Source organism: Palaemon carinicauda, chromosome 35 (genome assembly GCF_036898095.1).
Source record: "Palaemon carinicauda isolate YSFRI2023 chromosome 35, ASM3689809v2, whole genome shotgun sequence".
NCBI lineage: Eukaryota > Metazoa > Arthropoda > Malacostraca > Decapoda > Palaemonidae > Palaemon > Palaemon carinicauda.
In genome coordinates this window covers 56,631,992-56,654,991 of record NC_090759.1, presented here as the reverse complement: position 1 = coordinate 56,654,991, position 23,000 = coordinate 56,631,992, and the positions used below count along the sequence as shown (strand labels likewise).

General features: G+C 49.1%; 1 non-coding gene across 1 annotated transcript; it reads right to left on the bottom strand.

The window, feature by feature from the left end:
- Positions 1–4,167: 4,167 nt before the first annotated feature.
- LOC137628037 (5S ribosomal RNA) lies at positions 4,168–4,286 on the bottom strand. The gene has a single exon (XR_011041325.1). It is a non-coding gene; the product is annotated as a 5S ribosomal RNA (ribosomal RNA).
- Positions 4,287–23,000: the final 18,714 nt, after the last annotated feature.

Below are 23,000 nucleotides of genomic sequence, written 5' to 3'. Positions count from 1 at the left end.
GCGCGCGAAAGAAGATCGTCGGCGCTTGCGCGCGTACGAAGATCGTTGGCGGAAGAAGATCGTCGGCGAGCACGTGCGCGCTAGGATGAAGGGACAGCTGACAGGACGATCAGGAACTGGGACGATCAACACTGGAAGTTCTGCTTGATACTACGAGGAAGAGTCTTTATGAGAGACCTCTCCTGCGAACGGGAGAGGTGCCCTTCGAAGAAGAGACTAGGAGACACTCGCAGGCTGAAGTACTTGTGAGCGCCTGTGCACTAACTCAGGAATAGTCCCTGGAACAGGATTTCTCTGGATGAAAGTCTCAGTAACAGCAGGAACAGTAGGAGAGCGCTTGTGAGCAATTGTGCGCGAGCGCGCAGGAAAACGTTGGCGCGCAGGGGATACCTGGCGCTTAAGGGGCTTACTGTACTCACAATGTGAGAAAGCCCCTTTTGCCCCGAAGGGACCGGTGCCCGTTGGATAACGGGGTGCGTGGGCACCCACAGCGTCAGCAGCTAATAACGGAGACAGCAGGTCTAGGAGATAGCGAACAATTCTGCGGAGAGGTCCCGAACAGCAAGCGGGTCTAAACAGGAACAATCCTCCGAAGAGGAGTCTCTATGAGTGGCCTCTCTCGCGAACGAGAGAGGTGAACACTTTGTAGAGGAGACTTGAAGACACTGGTGATGGCGCCCCTTAGTGCCGTTGGATCAGCAAGCTGACCTATAAGGAGCAATCCTCCGAAGAGGAGTCCTTATGAGTGGCCTCCCTCGCAAACGAGAGAAGTCACAAGACTGATCCTGCAGCTGCTCAGCCCCTTGAGCATAGCTGCAGGTGCGAACGCTCAGCCCCAAGAGCATAGCCACCTGAAGTTTTCTAACCGCCTGAGGACCAGGAAAACCCATCCAGGAATTATAAAGGTATGAGAAGTTTCCCCTCTGCAGGGAAAAAACTCACACCTGGGAAGGGAACCTCCCTCGGAAGGGAAGTTAACCTACCCCTGGAGGCGAACCTCCTTAGCGTTCTAAGATGAACTAAAGAGCTGACAGTTGTCACGGGAGAACTTCTAAGAGAAGGGATCACGCCCATGACGATGTCCTAGAGAGACGGCAGCAACAGCAGACTCTCCAGGCACAAACAGGACAGCTCTGCTTCGTTGGCACACTTTAGGCAAACGAAGAAAAACTGCATCGTTAACTGGGAAAATAAAATAAATAACTAGTTAACAGAAATTCCCCTGGGAGGAACTCCAAAGAGAAACCCCAAGGGAATAGAAAACATGACAAATTCGGAGATGATTTGTATTTTTCCTAACCATACAAACCTTAGCTATTTACATTGGGTTTACCTTTCAGCGTAGCTGAAATGGCGAGCCATTAAAATTTAACGAGGGTGTATTACCCCCGCGCTAGTTAGCAGGGGGGTAGGGGAGTGGTAGCTAGGTACCCCTCCCCCCCTCACACACCGGTGAACTGCTTCACTTCACTTAGAGGTAGGACTTGTCTTGGGGGACAGGGCTGGCAGGCAAATATGTGTAAATAGCTAAGGTTTGTATGGTTAGGAAAAATACAAATTATCTCCGAATTTGTCATTTGTTCCGTAACCGAAATACAAACCACGCTATTTACATTGGGTGACTTACCCCTTAGGAAGGGTGGAAAGTCCCCAGCCATACTGGCTTTGGCTTTACCTGGGGACTCAAAATCCGAGTGAGTCGCACTCGAGAAAAGGAGTCCCTGCACCTAACAAGTTCCTTGCTCCACAAGGAAACGTGTGGCCTACATAAGCTTATGTGTGAAGGAAGAAGTGTGACCCATCCTAGGCAGTTGACATGGAGTTCCAGAAGGAACTCTGGGTTAGGACGTTCCCAATACCACCTCGTCAGGGTATGGGGGACGCGACAGTATTGACTCAATACTCTGAACACAAGGAAGCATGGTTTACCTGCAGAGGTTTGAGGTCAGCTATGCAGAAACCAGGATGCTGCTTCCCCAGTAGAGGCGACAATGAAGAAAGAAGTAAGGGCCAGACATACTTCTTTCGGTCATACAGACTAAAACCTGATAACAATGCCCTCAACCTTCTGCTACCTGTCCAAAAAGGAGCCTGAGATTAGACCAGCTGTTGTGTAGCCACCACAGAGCGATAGAAACGTATCAATACTCCTGTGGGTCACGTCCTGCAGGAAGCGGGCTGCGAAGGTCAGTAGACGCTTGCAGACTCCAGCTTGTAGCACCTGCGTCACAGAGTAGTACTACTCGAAGGCGAGGGACGTTGCGATGTATCCGACATTGTGCTGTAGGGCGACGTGACGGGGGAGGGTCTGGATCCAGGTCAAGATGAATGTCCTTGAGTCCGAGCTGAAGAGGTATACTGGAGACTCTCCCCTGTGTCCTTCCTGTGCTCCCAACCCGGCTGCACATGAGGACAAACTGCAGCTGTTCCCAAAGATAACTCCTCGATTCCTTTACTGGCAAGAAGGAGAAGGTTTGGGTCATCTGATACAGAATGGTGACTTGAAATCTTGAAGGAGTTGGACCGAAGGGCCGGGACCGCAAGATTCTGAGTCTAGCAAACAACTCAGGAGCGAACCTGAATGTTGCCTTCCCTTTTCCTTAGAAAGGGCGGAGTCGTACGAGACCAAGAAGATTGCTTACACACTGGCCGAGGCCAGAGTGAGCAGAAGCACCGTCCCCCAAGACGGAATACGATCAGAGGCCTGACGTAATGGTTCTTTGAGAAGATCTCTTAAGGGACTAAAAAGTCCGAACCATGCTCCATGGAGGAGGTCTCACTCCGACTGGGGGCAGGGACGTTCGCAGCTTCGCATGAGCGAAGAAAAGTCCAGCGGGAAGGAAAAAGTCTATTCCTTTCAGCCTGAAGGCCAGAGAAAGGCTGAGCGACAGGCTTCATTGCCGAGAGCGGAAAGGAGTCTCCTCCCGCCGAAAAGCAATAAGTCCGTTATTGCTGGAGAGGCGGCCTCAAGGGAAGAGGTATCTCTCCCACTACACCAACCACAGAAGACTCTCCACTTCGCCTGGTAGACTATCGCAGGTGACGCAACCTCCGCTCCGCGACTGTAGTGGGTTGTCTCTTCTTCAGGAGGCAGCGTAGTGTCTCCAGGTGTGAAGCCAAAGTGATGCCCCGGCTCGTGAAAGATGTTGTAGTGTGGTTGTTTGAGTAGCCTGTGCCGTGGGAGAAGCTCTCCAGGGAGTTCCGTCAGGGGAAGCAGAGGGTCCGGAAACCGTTCCACGTATAGTCACAGTGGAGCTCTCGGAGCCATCGAAAGGTTGACAGACAACCTGGTCCTGTTGAGACCCATTCTCAACAGACAACAATGGTGGGAAGACGCAGGCGTCGATGTTGTCCCACCATCACCGGAAAGCATTTTGCCAAAGAGTCTTGGGGTCTGAAACTGGGGGGAAGAACAGCGGAAGCTTGAAGTTCCAGACTGTCGCGATCAGGTCCCCCAGGTCAGGACTTGCTGGCTACTAAAGGCCAAAGACCCCCAGGTACCCTCTATCTGCGAGGCTCTGCTCAGATAGTCGGAGAGAACATTCCTCTGCCCGGAATGAGCGAGCCAATAGTGGTATAGAGAGGACCTCGGATCATCTCAGTATCTCTACTGCAAGATGCGAAGGTATGAAAATGCGTCCCTTGCTGGTTGGAATACGCCAGTACCATGAAGTCGTCGCGCACGGAGCGACTCGGCAGGAACTGTAGGATCTGTAGAGGGGCCAGACTACGGCCCCTAAGCCTGCCTGAATGATGGAGAGGTATCCTTCAGGTCCTGACCACAGGCCTGAACCAGAACATGCGCCCCCCCCCCCCCCCTTTTCTTTGACGAGTCCGAGAACAGCATCAAAATGAGGGGAAAGGGCGAGAATATCCACTCCCATCAAGAGGTTCCATGGGTCAACACCCATTGCAGGTCTAAACGTTCCGCTGGTCCCATAGGGGCCAGAAAGTCCGGTTAATCGTTGCTTTGATACCACTGGAACTTGGGCCGCCCCACAGGGAACTTATCCTGAGGCGACCGTTCGGGACTTTAGACGAGTCAATGAGGAAAAGAGACCCAGGAAATGTTTCAAGGTAGGGCTGAAAGCTCTGCTTGACTGAGAACAGGTACTGTGACTCTCCTCAGCCTTGCCATAGTCAACTGAAGGGAAGGCTCAGAGAAGGAGGCAACAGCATCTGGCGTCCCCAGGCGGTCACCCATCCAAGTACTGACCAGACCCAACGTTGCTTAACTTCGCTGATCAGACGAGAAGCGGTGTTTCCAACGTGGTAAGGCCGTTGATTCAATATCATGGCTAGATACTCCAGATGTTGAGGCAGAAGTAGAGAAGGCTCCTAGCAAATTACCATGATCCCTCACTCTTGGTAAAGACCCGGAAGCTTGTCCCGGCGTTGAAGAAGGTCGAACCCGAGCCTACCGGGGTTGACCAGACCTCCAAAAGGCGAAGGAGGCGGAAGCCTGCTCCTGAGCGGCCATGAGGAAAGCAGGGAGAGTTCTCTGGGGGAAAAACCTGCGATGCCGCAGCGGGATCGCCACACCGCATCCTAAGTCTAGGCTGAATTCCAAGAGCTTCCTGGAAGATGGATGGAATGGAAACTGGAAGTACCCGTCCTTCCGATCCAAGGCCTAAGGAGTCCTTACGCCTCGTTACCAGTCTGATTGATTCTGCTGTTCCACGCTGGACGAAGTTTGTTCGACAAACTTGATCAGAGCTGAGAGGTCAACTACGGAATTCCCGTCTCAGATGCTTTCCTACGAGAAAGGATCGACTGAAGAAGCCGGGGGGAGAAGCCGTCGACGATCCTATGGAGGACCTTCTCCTAAGGCATGGATCATTCTGCCCAAACGGGCAAAACTCTTGCCGACCCCATGGCATAGAGGTTCAGTGACACTGAATTCGCTGACAGAGACGGAGAGATGGTAAGAGCGAGGCGCGATATCCTTGGCTGATCACGGAGATCGTGCAGGAATCGGCATCGGGAAGCTGTTACCCGGATGAGTAACCTTAGGCATCCTCCCAGCGTAAGACCTGCAAGGGGGGGGTTACCAATCCTAGAGTTTGTGAACTCTGCCGCTCCCTCTAGGATTATGCCCCCCCGGGAGAGCCTCCCGTGCTACCTGTCCCTGACAGGAGGGGACTGCTATTAGACACCTTGTCTTAGCTGCCATAGCCGGTCCGATAACTTAGGCCGACGAGGATGAAAGAAGAGGCGCTGGAGCCCTGCAGGGTCTGGAAGAAAGCGCCTTGGAGGAGTGAAAATGGAAGTCGACTTCCTCCACACAACCGCTGTCCATGTCTCTGTCCTTGGGCACAAACAAGCTCTTCCCAAGGATGGAAGAGTGTCTGAGCTTGTCGACATCCATGGATGAGACACCAGAGAGAAAGCCCTCGGTCACTGCGTCTACATGGTCCAACATCGAGCTTGCCCGCAAGTTCGAAACTTGGCGACGAAACGCCAAGGTGCTTGAGCCCGAGAGGAGAAAAGTACCCATGATCTTCCTGGAGCTTCCTTGTACAAAACCGCGGGTCGCAACCGAGGAGGGAAAGGACCTGGTAAGCCCCTTCCACGAGATGGAGAAGAGGAAGGGGGAAACCAGTCACCCCTTGCCCGACGGAGAAATCTCGAACGGAAAGCTCCCTGGCAAGACCCTTCCAGGGAATGACGAGGAAGGGTTAAACCAGGTTCTGGAAAGAAGAATGTTGCTCAGACCTCCCTGAAGATTCTTCCTGCTCTTGCATGTGCCATGCTCTGCGTTTACGGGGTGAAGACCGTGTTCTGGAAATACGCTCCAGAAGACTCGCCAGGCTGGCCATGTTGCGAAACCCCGACGGGAATCGCAGTCGCAATCGCCCTGGCGCTCGCACGATGGTAAATCAATGGTTTGCGCGTGGCCGAACGTGGAAGCGCCCATGCGCGTGCACGCAGACGAAAGTGCGCGAGGGAGCGCAGAAGGAGGGCGAGCGTGGTAGCAAGGGCGAGAGCTGGTGGTCGGAATCCGAAAGTTCACAGGCGAGCGATGACCCGTAGGCGAGCAATGGATACGGCAGGAATCGAGCCGACGTTCGCGTGATGGAACACCGTAGGCTCGCGCAATGGAACACTGTCGGTTGGCGCGATGGAACACCATTGGTTCGCGGGACGGAACGCCGTCGGTTCGCGCAACAGAACACCGTCGGTTCACGCGACGGAACACCGTCGGTTCGCGCGACGGAACACCGTCGGTTCGCGCGACGGAACACCGTCGGTTCGCGCGACGGAACACCGTCGGTTCGCGCGACGGAACACCGCCGGTTCGCGCGACGGAACATCGTTGGTCCGCGCGAAGGAATACCATTGATTCACGCGCGGGCGAACATTGGAGCGCATGTGCGTAGGCGCGCGGTCGCGTGGGCGTGCGGTCGCTCGGTCACGCGGGCGTGTGGTCGCCCAGGCATGTGGGAGCGCGGGTGAGCACAGGCGGTCGGGAGACCGATGGCGTGTAGGCGGGCGATGGCGCGTTGACGGGCGATGGCGTCTTGGCGAGCGATGGCGCGTCTTGGCGAGCGATGGCGCGTCTTGGCGAGCGATGGCCCGTAGGCGAGTGAAGGTGCGTCGGCAAGCGACGGCGTGTCGGCAAGCGACGGCGCGTCGGCAAGCGACGGCGCGTTGGCAAGCGACGGCGCGTTGGCAAGCGACGGCGCGTTGGCGAGCGGAGGTGCGTTAACAAAACGCTAGCGCGCAGGCAAAGAATCGTGCGGGCGCGTAGGCGATAGCTAACGCGTAAGAGACTAGGGATGGTTAGCGCGCATCGCGCTAAACAGAAGGCGTGCAGGTGCATCAGGAACGTGAGCGCTGATGCGAGCTGTCAATCAGGCGATCCTGGACGGTCAGGAAAAACCGTTGGCGCCCATTGGTGCGTGGCAGGGAAGGGCGCGCAGATGTGCGCTGGTGATTGAAGAAAGCTGGCGCACAGACGGACAGAAGTAAAGGTGAGCGCTGGCGAGCAGGAGGAAGATCTACGGCAAGACTCAGCTACCGGAGATCGTGGTCCACAGCAGGCGAGCCCTAGATCGCTACTGATGGGGTCCAAGGGACCTGACACGCGTGGCAGATCGATGGCGATCGTTGACGCGCAGGAGATCGCTGACGAGCAGGCGAACGTTGACGAGCAGGCGAACGTTGACGCGTCTGTGGTCGCTGGCGAGCTGGTGATCGCTGGCGAGCAGAAGGCAACGCGTGGAATCCTGTCGTAGAAGAAGAGTCCTCGTCCAAGACCCGAACCGAAGTTCTAGATTGCGCGGGCGAACGTGGGCGCACAGGGCGCGTAACAGGAACCAACAGGAACAGCAGCGACGATCATCAGGAGAGCGCTGACGAACAGGAGAGCGCTGGCGAACAGGAGAGCGTTAGCGATCAGGAAAACGCTGATGAGCAGGAGAGCGCCTGTGCGCTAACACTGAGCAGGAGAGCGCCTGTGCGCTAACACTGAGAAGGAGAGCGCCTGTGCGCTAACACTGATCAGGAGAGAACACTGCAGAAAGGCGCGCAGGGGAACCCTGAAACGCAAGGGAAGCACCCCCGTGGGAGGCAACCCTTTCGAAGGGACCGTTGTCCGTCGGAAGACCGTTGTCCGTCGGAAAACGAGGCCAGACTGCTGTCCATCTGCACCAGGGGCGGAAGGTCAAGAAGGCATTTGAGATCGATCCCCGGAGAGATCTAAAGAGGAAGGAGCTGCAGGCTGCAAACGGAGATTCAAAAAGGTGCCTCTTAGCACCCTTATAGGGAGATGGGAGGCCCTTACGACGTAGCGGATGGTGAGCCTTACGGCGAAGGCGGCCAACAGCAACAACAGCAGAAGAGTCCTCCGAAGAGGAGTCTCTATGAGTGTACTCTCTCGCGAACGAAAGAGAAACACTTCGTAGAAGAGACGGGTCAGCCAGTGACCTAAAAAGAGCAATCCTCCGAAGAGGGGCTCCTGCAGTTGCCCAGCCCCTCGAGCGTAACTGCAGGTGTGACCGCTCAGCACCAAGAGCATAGTCGCACGAAAAAAAGGCAAGAGAAGAACCCCCAAAGGAGAAAAACTCAAGCCTGGACAGGAAAACTTCCCTCGAAAGGGAAGTTCCCCACCCAAGGAGGCGAGCCTCCTGAGTGTTCTAAAATGAACTGGAGAGCTGTCAATCGTCACGGGAGTACTTCCAGGAGAAGGAGACACGCCCCCGACGAAGGTCTATAGGGGAGGCAGCAACAGCCGAATCCCCAGGCCTCAACAAGACAGCTCCCTCCGTTGTCACATTACAGAAACGAACTAGGTCGGTAACTGTGAAAAATAAAAACAAAAATCATTAGTTAACATTCATTCCCCCGGGAAGGCTCCGAAGAGGAATCCCGAGGGAAAGGAACACAAGAATTACACAACAGGCACGTGCCCTCACAACCACTTACACTCACGGAAGGAGAGCTGTAACCAAAACAGAATTATAACAATTATAATTATGTAACTATGTAATTATGTAATTTAAAAATGAATGAACACTAAAGAAAGAACGAAAACCCCGAAAGGAATTGTTCTACAAAGCTGAAAAATCAACAAATACAATTAGATTCATAAACTAATTGAGACAAAACGTACGGCGTAGCAACCCCACCCACACGGGAAGGAAGCTACTCAGACGTAGTAAAAGTAACGTAATAAAAGGGTGAACGACCTCAAGAGAGAGAGAGAGAAAGACCGTATTGAAACTCGATCACGACCCATGAAATTACACCATGGTGGCCTAACTGCCGAGGGCTCCACGGAGATATCGTACACTACACACACAAGCACAAACTCTGAAAAGGAAACTTACTGATTTCTATACTCAAATATATACATAAACACGAAAAAATGTTTACATATATATTGAGTAAAAGAAAAGTAAGTGATTAAGTAAAGACAAAACAAACAATGGCTGCCAAGCGAGGACAAAGACAGAGACGTCTGTCCATTGTCCGAGCCAAAAGTGGAGTGAAGCAGTTCACCAGTGTGTGAGGGGGGAGGGGTAGCTAGCTACCACTCCCCTAACCCCCTGCTAACTAGCGGGGGGTAATACACCCTCGTTAAATTCTAATGGCTCGCCATTTCAGCTACGCCGAAAGGTAAACCCAATGTAAATAGCGTGGTTTGTATTTCGGTTACGGAACAAATAAGAATTACAAATTGAGTATGCGCCCTCCTCCCCCACTGACATTCACGGGAGAAGGGGGAGGGCGGAGAACTGTAACAAAAACAGAATTATAACAGAATTATACTTACGTAATTCATCTAAGAATATTCACAAAAAGTAAGAACCACTGACCCCCGAAGGGAAGTGTTTTCCCAGAATGCTGACAAGTTAAAAAAAATACAATTAGATTTCATTAAAAATAATTGAGACAAATAAATGGAAAAGCAACCCAACCCGCACGGGAAAGAAGCTTCCGTAATGGTACGTAATAGTAGTAAAAGGTGAACGACCTCGAGTAGAGAGAGAGACCGTAGTCAATCTAAACTCCCACATTCCCTTCGCTGAGAATCCATGTTCCCCGTAGGAAAGGAGGAACAGCGAAGAAAACAGATGAATGAAGAAAGTCCAGCGATGACGATTCCCCACGGCGGCCTAATATCGGAAGCCGAAGGAACGACCGAAGGACAAAGGGAGAGGCCGCACCCCATGAAGTGAAACCGTGGTGGCCTGGCACTACGCCGGTGACGATGTCATACACTGCACACAGAGCACAAACACTGAAAAGGAAACTTACTATATTTCTATACACAAATATATACATAAACATAAAGAATGTTTACATATATATTAAGTATAAGAAAAAGTAAGTAAAAGACAAAAAGCATTACAGGTAATGGCTGTCAAAGCGAGGGTGGGAGTAGACACGTCTGCTCATCACCCGAGCCAAAAGCAAAGTGAACTAGTTCACCAGTGCGTGAGGGGGGAGGGGTAGCTAGCTACCCCTCCCCTACCCCCTCGCTAACTAGCGAGGGGGTAGTAAACCCTCGTTAAAATTCTAATGGCTCGTCATTTCAGCTACGCCGAAAGTAATACCCTATTTAAATAGCGTGGTTTGTATTTCGGTTACAGAACAACTGGGATTTGCTGCTGCTGGAATTTTAGGTCTGGAGACACACCCAGGAACAAAGACAAGTTACCTCTCACCATTGCCTTGAATGGACGACATCGAAAGAAAGACCATAGAGTTCACCAACTCTCTTGGCCAAAGCTAACACGAGCAAGAAAACTGTCTTCAAGATCAGGTGACGATCTAATGCTTGGCATCATGGATTATAAGAGGCACCCTTCAGGGACCGAAGGACGCGAACCACGTTCCATGGCTAACTTCCAACAGAGGACAGGAAAGTTTGAAAATTCGCATGAGGAGAGAAATTACAGAGGAGGAAATGTTAATTCCTTTCAGCCTACAGGCGGAGCTCAAGGCTGAACGGTAGCCTTTCACTGGCAAAACCGAGAGGATTTTTTCCTCCCGAAAGTATCCAAGGAGCTCCGCTATTGCTGGGCAGTGGCATCGAGAGGAGATATACCCCCATCTAAGACACTGGACAGTAGCATCAAGGGGAGAGATAACCCCCTCCATGACACAAACCACAGAAGGCAGTTCACTTACCCTGGTAAACGGCAGCTGAAGATTTCTGGAGGTCCGGAACATCCTATTCGCAACTTGTCGTGAAAAGGCTCTTTGCATGAAGAGATGCTGGACATTCTCCAGGCGTGAAGATGTAGGGACCCTATGGCTTTGTGGAAGATGTTCATGTGCGGTTGTCAAAGTAGGTCGTGTCACAGACAATCTTCTCACGGGACTTGCGTCAGAAGCTGAAGAAGGTTTGGCAACCATTCTGGATGATGCCATAGTGGAGCTATGAGGGTCACTGCTTGGTTTGAGGATGATCTTGCCTTGTTGAGTACCCTTCCCATCAAGCAGAACAGGGGAAAGGCGTAAATGTCGTTGTTGACCCACTGTTGCTGGAATGCATCCTGCCACCGGACCTGAGAATCTGAGACCAGTAAACAGTAGAGCGGGAGCCTCTTGTTCAAGGACGTTGCGAACAGGTCCACTGTCAGGGAATCCCACAAAGTCAGGTATCTGTTGGCTACTGGATGAAATAAAGACCACTCGGAGACCTCTAACTGAATCGGTCCACTTAGATGTCCAGGATTACATTCCTTTTGTCCAGAATGAAGCAAGTTGATAGGCATACCAAGTTGTCTTCTGTCCATCTTAGTATTTCCACTGCTCGATGGCAAAGTTGTTACAAAAAGGTACTGCCTTATAATTTCCACCTAATCCACTACTGTGGAGTTGTCACTCATTAACACCACCGATTGAACCGTCAAGAATTGAAGGAACTGCTTTAGGGTTCGGAAGGCTGCCTCATCTCTAGGAGATTTATGTGCCAGTACCTTTCAGACTGACCAGAGTCCAGAGGCTGTGTGGTGCAGCATGTTTACCACACCCCACCACCCACCCTTTATTTGATGCATCTGATTCCAGGGCAGGAACAAGAAGATCAACCCCTCAGCGGAGATTCTTGTCTGTCACCCACCATTTCAAGTCTCGTCTTCAGCTCGGGTCCCATAGGGACCAGAGTATACGGAGAGTCCTCGTGCTGAACCACCTGGATTTTGGCTGCCACTGAAGAGATTGAATTCATAAGTGTCCATTGGGGACTAGACAAAACAGAGTCAAACGGTGACCAATAAGTCATAAGACATAACCACTGCTGGCTGGGAGCAAATCTCGTTGAAGAAAGACACTTGCCACCTCCTTCCGTCTCTGGATCCCGTCATCTGAAGGAAGACTTTCTGCAGGTTGGTGTCGATAATCGTGCCTAGGAATACCCATCTCCGATAAAGAAGCAGGGATTACTTCTCGAGATTAACCGAAATCCTCAGATTGCGGCAAAATTCAAGGAGTTTGTCTCAGTGTTAAAAAAGAAAAGCCACCAAGTCTGCTAGGATCAGTCAATCGTCCCAGAGTCTTAGAAGACGAATACCAATCCTGTAGGCCCTGGTTTACACTAGGGTAAAAACTTGTGAAAACCTGAGGTGCTATTGAAAGACCAAAGCACTGTACCTTGATCTGGTATAGCCTGTATGATCATTAGATACTTCCTTGATGATGGATGTACTGGTACTGTATCTGGAAGCATGAGTTTTAAGGCTCCAGCGTGCACATGAAGTTCTGTGGTCTTACTGCTTATTTGATCGTGTCAGCCGTCTCCATGCTGAACGAAGTTTGTTAACAAACTTGTCCCAGGAGGAGAGGTTGAATACTGGAAACTTCTACAGGAAAGTTTACTGTAGAAGCTCGGTGATTCTTTGATGAAAAACGAAGTCATGCAATGATGACGTAACGCTTGAGTCTGGATGTCCGAACGGATGTTTAGAGTTGTGCAAATGATAGAGACCCGCCAACATACCTCAACAAGTGGATGAGAAGTGAAGATGTGTATGTATACTCTGTTGCCAAACTGCGGATTCTTTGCCCCTGTAGTTGACTTCGGACATTCGGAGAGGTTCGCAAACAACTCGTAATCGCATAAGCTCTCATAGGAGAAAGCTCTTCGTTCAACTTGGATCACCTGTTCACAAGCCATGGATCCATGCATGTCAATCTCCAATACTCCCACTGGAGTTGGGCGAGGAGTCTTGTGCAATCCATCAATAGGATTCACTACAGGGACTGAAGGAGGACGAGAAAGGTGTTACCCCTAAGAAAACACCCGACTGATGCTTCGGACTTCGTATTTTTACCGCTAACTGAACGAACCTAGGTTGAGGGAGAAGTTGCATCGGGAATCCATTTCCACTGAACTTGTGTGAAAACAACAAGTTCCAAGTAACAAGTGAGGTAACAAGCACCAAGGCTGATACGTGTGGTGTGCTCCTCCCATCCCCGGCAAGTGCTGAGTTAGGTTCCAAAAAGGAAGTGTGTGCTAAACTCCCTCAACTGCATGTCATGGTAAGCACTACCAAAGTAGCACGACCCGTAGAAACCGTAGATTGAAGTTCTGTGTGCTGCCGCCATTGAGAGCGCATCGAAGTAGTGCACACCTGTGTGATATAGCGGACGTGAGAGCTAGTTTGGTGTGGTAGCGCTAGTTCTTGCTCTGGATAGTGAGTATAGCGAGTGTCGTCTGGATGAGGAGAAGCGCTAGTAGACTTGAAAAGCGATCATTGAAGCAATAGCGCTTGAGCTCTGTTTTATCTGACGAGAAGAGAAGGAGTCTCTCACTGGGAAGAGCAGTGCGCTTGCTTGTAGTGAGGATTGTAGCCGGTAGTGCTCTGCGATCCTCACCAGAGAAGTTTCCCGTTAAGATGGTAATTACCACCAAAAGAGCCAAGGCCTCTGAGACTTGCCTCTGGCTGTCGGCGATTCTACACGCAAGCGGGAAGTGCCCATCATCAAAGGCAGAGGGAAACTTTACCTTGGAAGGGAAAGTCACGAGATGGGCCACTCTATGACACTAAATAGTGGTCGCTATTTTAGGAGTTGTCACAATCTGGCCTGCAATGGCAAACTGGAAACTCAGTTGCGAGCTGGAGGTTGGTCAGGAGTCGAATCCTGGTCACGAGCTGGTCTGTGCTGGCTGGTCGTTAGTTCCGAAGAGCGGAAAAGAACAGAAGGGTGATCAGGAGATGAGGAATAGTCAGACCTGAGTTGACAGGCAATCACGAGCTGATGGGCGATCACGAGCTGAGGAGCGATCGCAAGCTAATGGGCGATCAAGGGCTTACGGGCGATCAAGGGCTGACCGGTGATCACAAGCTGAGAGGCAATCACGGATTGACGGGGGATCTGGAGCTGATGGACGATCGTGAGCTGACAGGCAATCACGGGCTAATAGGCGATCGCGAGCTGACAGGGATCATGAGCTGACGGGGATCACGAGCTGACGGGGGGTCGTGGGCGATTGCAAGCTGTAGCAGGACTGGGCGAGACAAGGAGACAATGCTAGCCAGTCTACTAAACGAGACAAATCAGCTAGGCGAGACAAGTCAGCTGAGCGAGACAAGTCAGCTGAGCGAAACGAGTCAGCTGGGCGAGACATGTTTGCTAGGCGAGACGAGACAGGCTGATGGATGATAGAAGTGTCAAGCTCACGGGAGCGAGTAACTTCATATTCCGATGGGCCACACTCCGAGGGGTTAGAGAAAGGTATGGACACGTTCATAACCTTCTCTTAATACTGTGTGATGAAGATTACTCCGGGGAGGATCAAACCTGTGTACGGGAGAGGTGTCCATGTCCACCATGAGTAGCAGGAAAACTTCGGAATTTGCCATTCCTTCGCCGGCTGGGCAAGCTCAAAACGAGGAAAAGACCCGTTGTCAGCATGATGATCAGGAACTCCCACAGGCGCAGGTGATGGAGGCGGGGACGGGGCAGGAGCAGTAACTTGAACAGGAACATGCTTTGGACTTTGTACTGCTTACACCGGCTGTATTAGCCGAACGATGGGATGAAGCGTAGTTAGCTCTGAAGAGAACCACTCAGAAGAAAAACATAACCCGCGAATGGGAAAGGCGTGTTCTGAGATGCGCAGAAACATGCTTCAGACTTTGCACTCCCTCTCCTGGCTGCCATCGTAGAACAAGGGAGTGTGGTGGTGTCCTCAGCTCTGAAGAAAACCACTCAGAAGAAAACCTAACCTGCAAATGGGAGAGGTGTCCTTTGAGAGGCGTAGAAACATGCTTCAGACTTTGCACTTTCTCTGCTGGCTACCATTGCAGAACGAGAGAGTGCGTCATTGTCAGCGCAGGAGACCACGCAGGAGAAAACCTAACCTGCAGACAGACGGGAAAGGAATCCCACGAGAGACGCAGGAACATGCTTTGGACTTTGCACTCCCTCCAAAAGCTGCCATCCCAGAATGAGGGAGTGCATTGTCGTAAGTGCTGAAGAAACCAGGTTTCCCACTGTTGAACTCACAAGGAGCGAACAACATCTTCAAAAAGGGTGAAGGTGCAGCAACACAGAGAACGACTTCACAAGCGGAAGAGGGGGAGGCCTCCAGTCTATGGGTTGTCTAGCGTCAAAGGGGGAAGAGATCGTAAGAAAGGTTCCTTCGCTCTCAGGAAAACAGTGCATTACTCTGTCTCCTAAACAGGAACTCACACCTGTAACAATAAGAGAATATAAATGAATGAATGAATGTGTCTGTCTATCTGTCTGTGTGCGCGCTGAACACCCTCTAAAGTTAAAGAGTGTTGGGTTAGGCACATAGGCATGAGTGCGCACTAAACTCCCTCAACTATATACTGTCGTGATAGAGGAGTATTGCACGTAGCTGTAGTTGCGCACTGAACTCCCTCAACTGTTCATTGTAGTGAGAGATGGTTCTAGCACATAGCTGTGTGTGTGTGCGCACAACTCCCAGTGAGAGTGAGTGAGTAGGTAAGCTCAAAGATGGTAGCGTGCTCTGAGCTCCTCATCCCCTAACCTCACTAGGTGAGAGGTTAAGTGCGCTAGCACGTTAGGTTCGTCATTCTCTTGTCCAAGAATAGAAGTTTCTGCCTTGTAAGAATTTGAAACTATAAGGCCAGGTCCTGAGAGTCCTGGCCTTATAAAGCTACATGAGCTTTGTTGTGCCCTAGTGGCGTAATGTAAGCCACCACTCCTTAGAGTTATAGCCTATGAGAGGTTTTTCTCCTCGTAAGAGGTTAAAACCATAAGGCACAGGTCCTGGAAGGCCTGGCCTCACAAAGCTTCAAGAGCTTTGTTGTGCCCAAAGGCCTGATGTCCGCAATAACTCTGAAGAGATAGAGCCTACGAAACTTGTCAATTGGAGAAGAGGCGACCATAAGCGGTTAGAAGGCTGATATCTCCCTCTGCGGCAAAGACCCAAAGGAAAAGGCTCCCGAAATTGTTTAGTACCCTATGGGTACAGCAGCAATAAGCAGGAACTGCAAACATGCAAACAGTCACCCAACTACTTCATCATCGTGTTCCAAAAAGCAAGAGCAGAGTATGGACGAATCCAATTCCCTCCGGAGGAATCCCCTCCCCCGAGGGTTTAACCACTCAGGGGAAGTGACCAACCCCTGTTGCCGCTGTTGGCAATTCTCCCCGCAAGCGGGAAGGTTGCTAGACAGTAGCTGAAGGAGGGTAACTCTCCCTAGAAAAGGAAAGTTCCTTGACTGGAAACCCCAAAGGAACTCAAATCTGTCTCTGCTCTCATTCCTACACCAAAGCTATTAGAATGAAGGTGAGCAGAAGTAAAGCGTATTATGTACAGTAAACTGTAACACTTGAAGAAAACCATTCTGTATGAGTTAAAAGGAATATTTAAAATTTGAGGCTGGTTGGTTCTTTATTATACTTGTTAAACCGAATAAAGTGGAAAACTAACATCTTTTCTCCTTCGAGCCGTAATGCAAAGTGGCTTGTGTCGGCTACTGCGTGTGTGAGTGGCGTGGTGGATCTACCTCATGCTATCCCCCACTAATCCGCAGAGGGAAGTTACACCTCAGTAAAAGTTTTAAGGATAGTTTCACCCATCGCCAAAATGCAAATGCATCTCCATTGTAAAGAGCTGAAAGGTTTGTATTTGGTGCCAGAATAAATCGAAGTTGCAAATGTAATTGAGCCCACTTTTTAAGGATACTGTGTATGTATATGATTTTCTCAAAGAGAATCATTATCTCACTTTAAAAAAGGAAGATAGTTTTGTATTAAATTTTTATTGTGAAAATGCTTATGATTTGAAGTAGCAAGAGCACAAGGATTTCAGAAATATTAACTAAAAGAAATCAAATAGTCATCACTACTTAGATTGTGATACTCAACATTTATAAGGAAATATCCAAAATCAAACAAAAAAATTCATCGAAGTCACACTTACCTGATCTACATTGAAAGGTCATAAGTTGTGCAAGTGCAATCAAATCTTGGAATGAGTAATTATTCAATATAAAAAAAAATACAAAGAAATCAGTACAGTACTGTATAACTTATCCATAGCCACCTAAAACTACAAGATTAACAGTTACAAACAAAATACTATACAGTACTTTTATCCTCTAAACCAGTATAAATATATACCCGTGTAAAAATGAAGTTAGTAAATACAGCTACAGTACCATATTAAAGCAATTACATGACCCATGTGACAAAAAACCTAACGGGCATTTATTCATTGATCAAACTACAATAATCATGGAGATTTAAACCAGTTTAATCAAGGCAATAGATCACATTTCTATATTTACAGGACTGGTTAGAGGGATGAGTTCTTAAACGGGGACTCAGTGTTTTGTTCAATTACTCTAATATCAACACACCAAAAAATAATTTACTTTTATTCCTCCTTGTTTGGAAACAAAGGAGCAAGTCCCATCAAGCTATTAAGAGTGGAGGGCAAAGGCCTGCGAAGGGTAATTCGTAATGGCAAACACCCAAGTCTTTAACATTGTGTCTGCATACAACAAGAGCTATAGATTCTGGAGTCTTAGGATACAGTCAATCAAGAAATGTGATCTAAAATAGGAAAGGACAACACTAAAGTTGAATCAGATGTCAAGGCTCTACCAAAGGATTCTTTCAAGTGGTAAAAGGGAGGCTTTATCCTGATCCTAGATTAGGGCATGAACTTCAGAGGCCATGCTGCCAAGAATTCATCAACTGGCTGCGGGAAGGAGGGGTATTGAGATATCTTGAGCTCCCATAGCAAATTTAGGGGATAGCAAAACTGAGAAAGAGAACAGAGGAAGTTTCACTGACTTACAGCAGTCTTTCTTAATTGAGAAACATATCTTCAAAGATCTAATTAATTTGCAACTAATGTACAGTACTCATTAACAGCATAGACCTCACCGAAGAGGTGCTAACACATCTCTACCTCTTCCACATCCACAGTGACTAAGTTCAAATCCCTATCAGCAAGTGTGATCATACCCAAATTTGGCATGGATGCCTGTGCAAGTGAGGTAAGAAAAGATGAGCACAATCCAGACCTCGCTGCTTCCATTAGCTGCTTAGATGGAGATACGCTGTTTAAGGGAGACGTATCAGGAGCAACAACAAACAATCACTAGATGGTAGAGGTCAGAAACATAAAGGCCTAGTTAAATCCCTATTGTTTTCAACAAGATATCAATGTCTTGAGATATTAGCTTAGATATAGGGAGAACCAGAGACAAACTTGAAGTGGGTAGACAGGAAACAGGAATGGGTGATGGAGGGGAAAGGAACAAAATTACAAATTTGGAAATAATTTGTATTTTTTCCTAACTATACAAACCTGTAGTTATTTATAGGGATATTCTATCAGCAAAGTTGGAAGGTTAGACATTAGACTTTAAATACGAAGTGACAACTCTACCTAACCAGTTATAGTGAATAGGTAGGGGGTGGCTGAAGGGTACCCAGCCACCTATACCTATTCACCCATTGGTGAACCACCTCACTTTTTGATTGCAGGCAGAACTTATTGGAAGTCAGGTGTTTGCAGGATAATTTGTATAAGTAACTAAAGGTTTGTATAGATAGGAAAAATAAAAATTATTTCCAAATTTGTCATTTGTTCCTTCACTAACAAACCCTATGTCATTTATAGGGATGATTCACCCATTAGGGGGGTGGTAAGTCTGACCACTGGTTTGGCCATTGACCCGGGTAATCCCAGTACAGTATTTGACTGTATCTAAGGGAGAACCTTGACACCTCGCTCAATAATACAAGCGAGTATGATAGCGATCTGTGCAACATCTTTGGTTGTGAGAGATAGCATATGAAAGTCTAGGTAAGCATATTCCAATATAAAATAGGAATGTTCTTTACATGAATAGACTTTTCCCAATGCTTCCCTCGTATGAAGCATTAGGGATCTATACAAGTATAAACATGATAATTATACTAGGTTACACAAGGGAATGGTGATTACCTGAAGAGGGTGAAGAAAGCTTGCAAATGGATCCATGGCACTGTTCCCCAAGAGAGGTGAAAATGAAGATAGATAAGAGTCAGTCATTCTTATCATTCATACCAGACTTAAATGCGGGTAACCAATGACCTCAACCATCTGCTACTTGTCCAACAAGGAGCCTAAGGTATTATTAAACCACTTGTTGGGCAGCCACCACAGGACTGATAGAGAATGTATCTAGGCTCCTGTGTGTCACACCTTGCATGTAGTTGGCGGTGAAGGTCGTTTGACACTTCCACACTCCCGCTTGTAGTACTTGTCTGATGAATTCTGTTTGAATGCCAGGGATGTACTGATGCCCTTGAAGTCGTGAGCTCTAGGCTGTAGAGCTGGGGGAGGGTCAGGATTCAGGGGAGATTCTATGACTTTGCAAATCCATACAGAAATGGTGTTCTAAGTGACTCTCCTCCTAATTCTACCCGTGCTGACGAACAAAGCTGACAGCTGGGGCCGAGTTGCTGCAGAGCGTTTAAGATAGTATCTCATACTCCTCACTGGGCATAGTAACAATTAATCTGGGTCATTGGTTAGAGAACATAGACTCTTACTCTGAAAGGGCACGAATTTAGGGTCAAGTATCCCCGGATTTTGAGTCTTAGCAATAAACTCAGGGAGGAAGCAGAGTGTCACCTCACCCCATCCCCTTGAATGTGCTATGTTGTATGATAGACCATGAAGTTCGCTAATTCTCTTAGCGGAAGCTAAGGAAAGCAGGAACACCGTCTTCAAAGTTCATAGGGAGGACCTTTTAAGGACCTCAAGACTCAAGCCAAGTTCCAAGGAGGTGGTCATTTCTCCGACTGGGGGCAAGTGATCTCATAACTCCAATTGAGTAAGGACAGCTCCCATAAAGATTAAAGATCTACTGTACTCCATTCAGTTTAAAGGCAAGGCTTGAGGCTGAGCGATAGCCTTTTACAACCGAAACAAGTTTTTCCTCTCGAAGGTTTACAAGAAACTTCGTTATTGTTGGAATAGTAGCATCGAGGGGAGAGAGACCCCTTCCACAACACCAACCATAGAAGACTGTCCACTTTGCCTTGGTATACCGAGGCCGAGGATTGTCGTAGATGTTCAGACATCCTTTTCGCAGCTTGTCATGAAAAGCCTCTCTGAGAGAGGAGATGCTGGAAAGTCTCCTGGTGTGAAGCCGTAGCGACAGGACGGCCTTGTGATACATGTCCACGTGGTTGTTTGAGTAAATCTCGTCGTGGAAGTAGTTCTCTTGGAAATCTACTATCAGTTGCAGGAGGTCCAGAAACCACTCTGCATGATGTCATAGCAGAACTACAAGAGTCATCATTAGATTGTTGATGCTCTGATCTTATTGAGCTTCTTTCTCATCAGACAGAGTGGGGGAAATGCATATACATCAATGTTGTCCCACCGTTGTTGGAATGCATCTTCCCATACAGCCTGAGGGTCTGAGATTGGGGAGCAATACAGCGGAAGCCTGAAGTTCAGGGAAGTTGCGAATAGGTCCCCAGTTGGGGCACCCCACAAAGTCAGGACTTTGTTGGCTATTAAAGGATTCAAAGACCATTCGGAGCCCACTATCTGAGTTGCTCTGCTCAAGTTGTCCGCAAGCACATTCCTCTTGCTGGAGATGAATTGAGCTGATAGGGTTACCGAATGTTCTTCTGTCCATCTTAATATCTCCTCTGCTAGATGGCATAGGGCTGCAAATAGGTACCGTCTTGCTTGTTTATGTAAGCCACTACTGAAGTCTTATCCCTCATCAACACTACAGCGTGACCCACCAGCAACGGATGGATCTGTTGAAGAGCTAGGAAGGCTGCTCTCATCTGTAAGAGATTTAATGTGTGTTGGTACCTTTCAGACTCGGACTGAAGGCCTGAGACTGTATAATGCAGCAATTGGGGCCCACACCCTTCTTTTAATGCGTCTCTAAAGCACCAAATCTGGAGGAGGGACGAGATGATCTTGTCCCTTGTGAATGTTATCCTTTGCCACCCACCACTGAGAATACGCTACTTGCTCTCGTCCTTTAGGGACTAAGGAGACCATCCGTACTTTAGCTTCCATTGCAGGGATCTTATCCTGAGACGGCCGTTGGGAACAAGGCGAATCAGGGAGGTTAAATGGCCTACAAGACGCAACCATAGTCAGGCTGGAAGTCTCATCTGAGGAAGGGACTTGCCACTTCTCTCAGCCTATGTATTCTGACGTTGACGTCTGATGGAAAGACTTTCTGGAGGTTGGTGTCTAAGGTTATACCGAGATAAACAGTGATGACTTCTTGAGATTTATCATGATCCCCAGATCTGACAAGCATATCTCAGTGATGAAGAAGGGTCATCTCTGAGTCTGCTAGATTCAGCCAATCGTTGCGGTATCTTAAGAGATGAATACCGTTCTTGTGAGCCCAAGATGACACTAGGGCAAACACGCTGGTGAAAACCTGGGGAGCTGTTGCAAGACCGAAGCAGAGAACTTTGAACTGTTAACGTTTGTTCTCCTGTATGAACCCGAAATACTTCCTTGAAGACGGATGGATTGGGATCTGGAAGTATGTATCTTGGAGATTCAATGTGCACATGAAGTCCTGCAGTCTTACTGCCTGAATGACCATGCCTGCTGTCTTCATCCCGAACAGAGTTTGTAGAAAAAACTTTTTCAGGGGTGAGAGATCTATGACTGGTCTCCAGCCTCCAGACACCTTTTTCACAAGAAAGAGTAGATTGTAGAAGCCTGGGGACCTGTTGAGGACTTCTTGGAGAGCGCCCTTCTGCTGTTCTTTTACGGATCCCTTAGTATAGGAACTCAACTGAATTGGATCCCGAGTTGGAGGAGGGAGAGATTGTATAAACGGCACTGGATACCCTACGCCAATCACTGCGATCATCCAGGGATGTTTCGTAAGACTGCCACCTCTGCCAGAGGCATTGCAGGTATCCCCCACCGGTGGTCTGGTCGATAGGAGCCTGGGGTAGGTCAAAGTTGTCAACAGGTTCACAGGCAGGTCCCACCTCAGGAGACCTTCGGTCCAATGTGGGTCTCCGCACTTCCCTTGCCTTGGGGTTCACTGGAACATTCTTAGAGTCTTTAGGGTCTCTCCACGGAGGAAAGTGCTCCTTCAGGATGGAAGTTCTAGGAGAAGCTCAAGGTGGTCTAGAGATCGGGCGCTATTCTGGGGGAACAATATAAAAAGGCTGAGGCCTAAGCGGTCGAAGGGAGATCTCACGGTGTGAGCCTATGTCCCTGATCAACCGCGGCTGGAGATAGTCCGCGTTTGAGGTGAAGTTCCCCACTGTATTCTCCTCTTTTGCCTCATGATCATCCTTTCTCCTTATTGGATAGGAGTAAGGGGGAGTTGCCAGAAGGTTGGTAACAAACCTTTGGCTATCCTCTCCTCAACTCTAGGTCTGGGTGAAGTTGACCAGAGAGCTGGAGGAGCGTAAGGACGACCAACAAGGGTAGGCCTTTTCCTGGGGTCATATGGGCCTGCAGAGGAGGATGCAAAGATAGACATATAAAGTGGAATACTGGGAGTGCTGACTTGTCAGGTCTGGACTCTCCTTAGGGAGCCCTGGTGGGGAATACCTGGTGGGAGGGTGTTTTGGAGCCTGACAAGACTTGGCGATTGGGTGAGATTGGAACCTTAAACTCTTCTGGGAAGGGTACTGGCTGACCGCTAGGTATTGTTGCAGAGGTCGTTGCCAGAGGCCTTGAGCTCGCAATCACTCATGAAAGCAGGGCAGAAACACGTGGAATAGGCCAATTCAAGCATAAAATCAGCCGTTTTGCGCATGAAATCGGACAATTCACGTGTGAAAGGATGTAATTCACACGTGAAAGGGCGCGATTCCCGCATAGACGTGACCATTACATGAGGGAGAGCGACGGTGAGCATGGAGGAGGAAGCCCTTAGGGCCTCGGTAGCACTATAGGGCTACAAACACTCGCTGGAGGCGGCGATGGAAGCCTCATCTACGCATTGCGAGACATCGCTGAGCGCTTACCAAGGACACCCCAAGCAGAAAAAGGAGCAGTGGGTAACCTGTAAGGATGATTCTCTGGG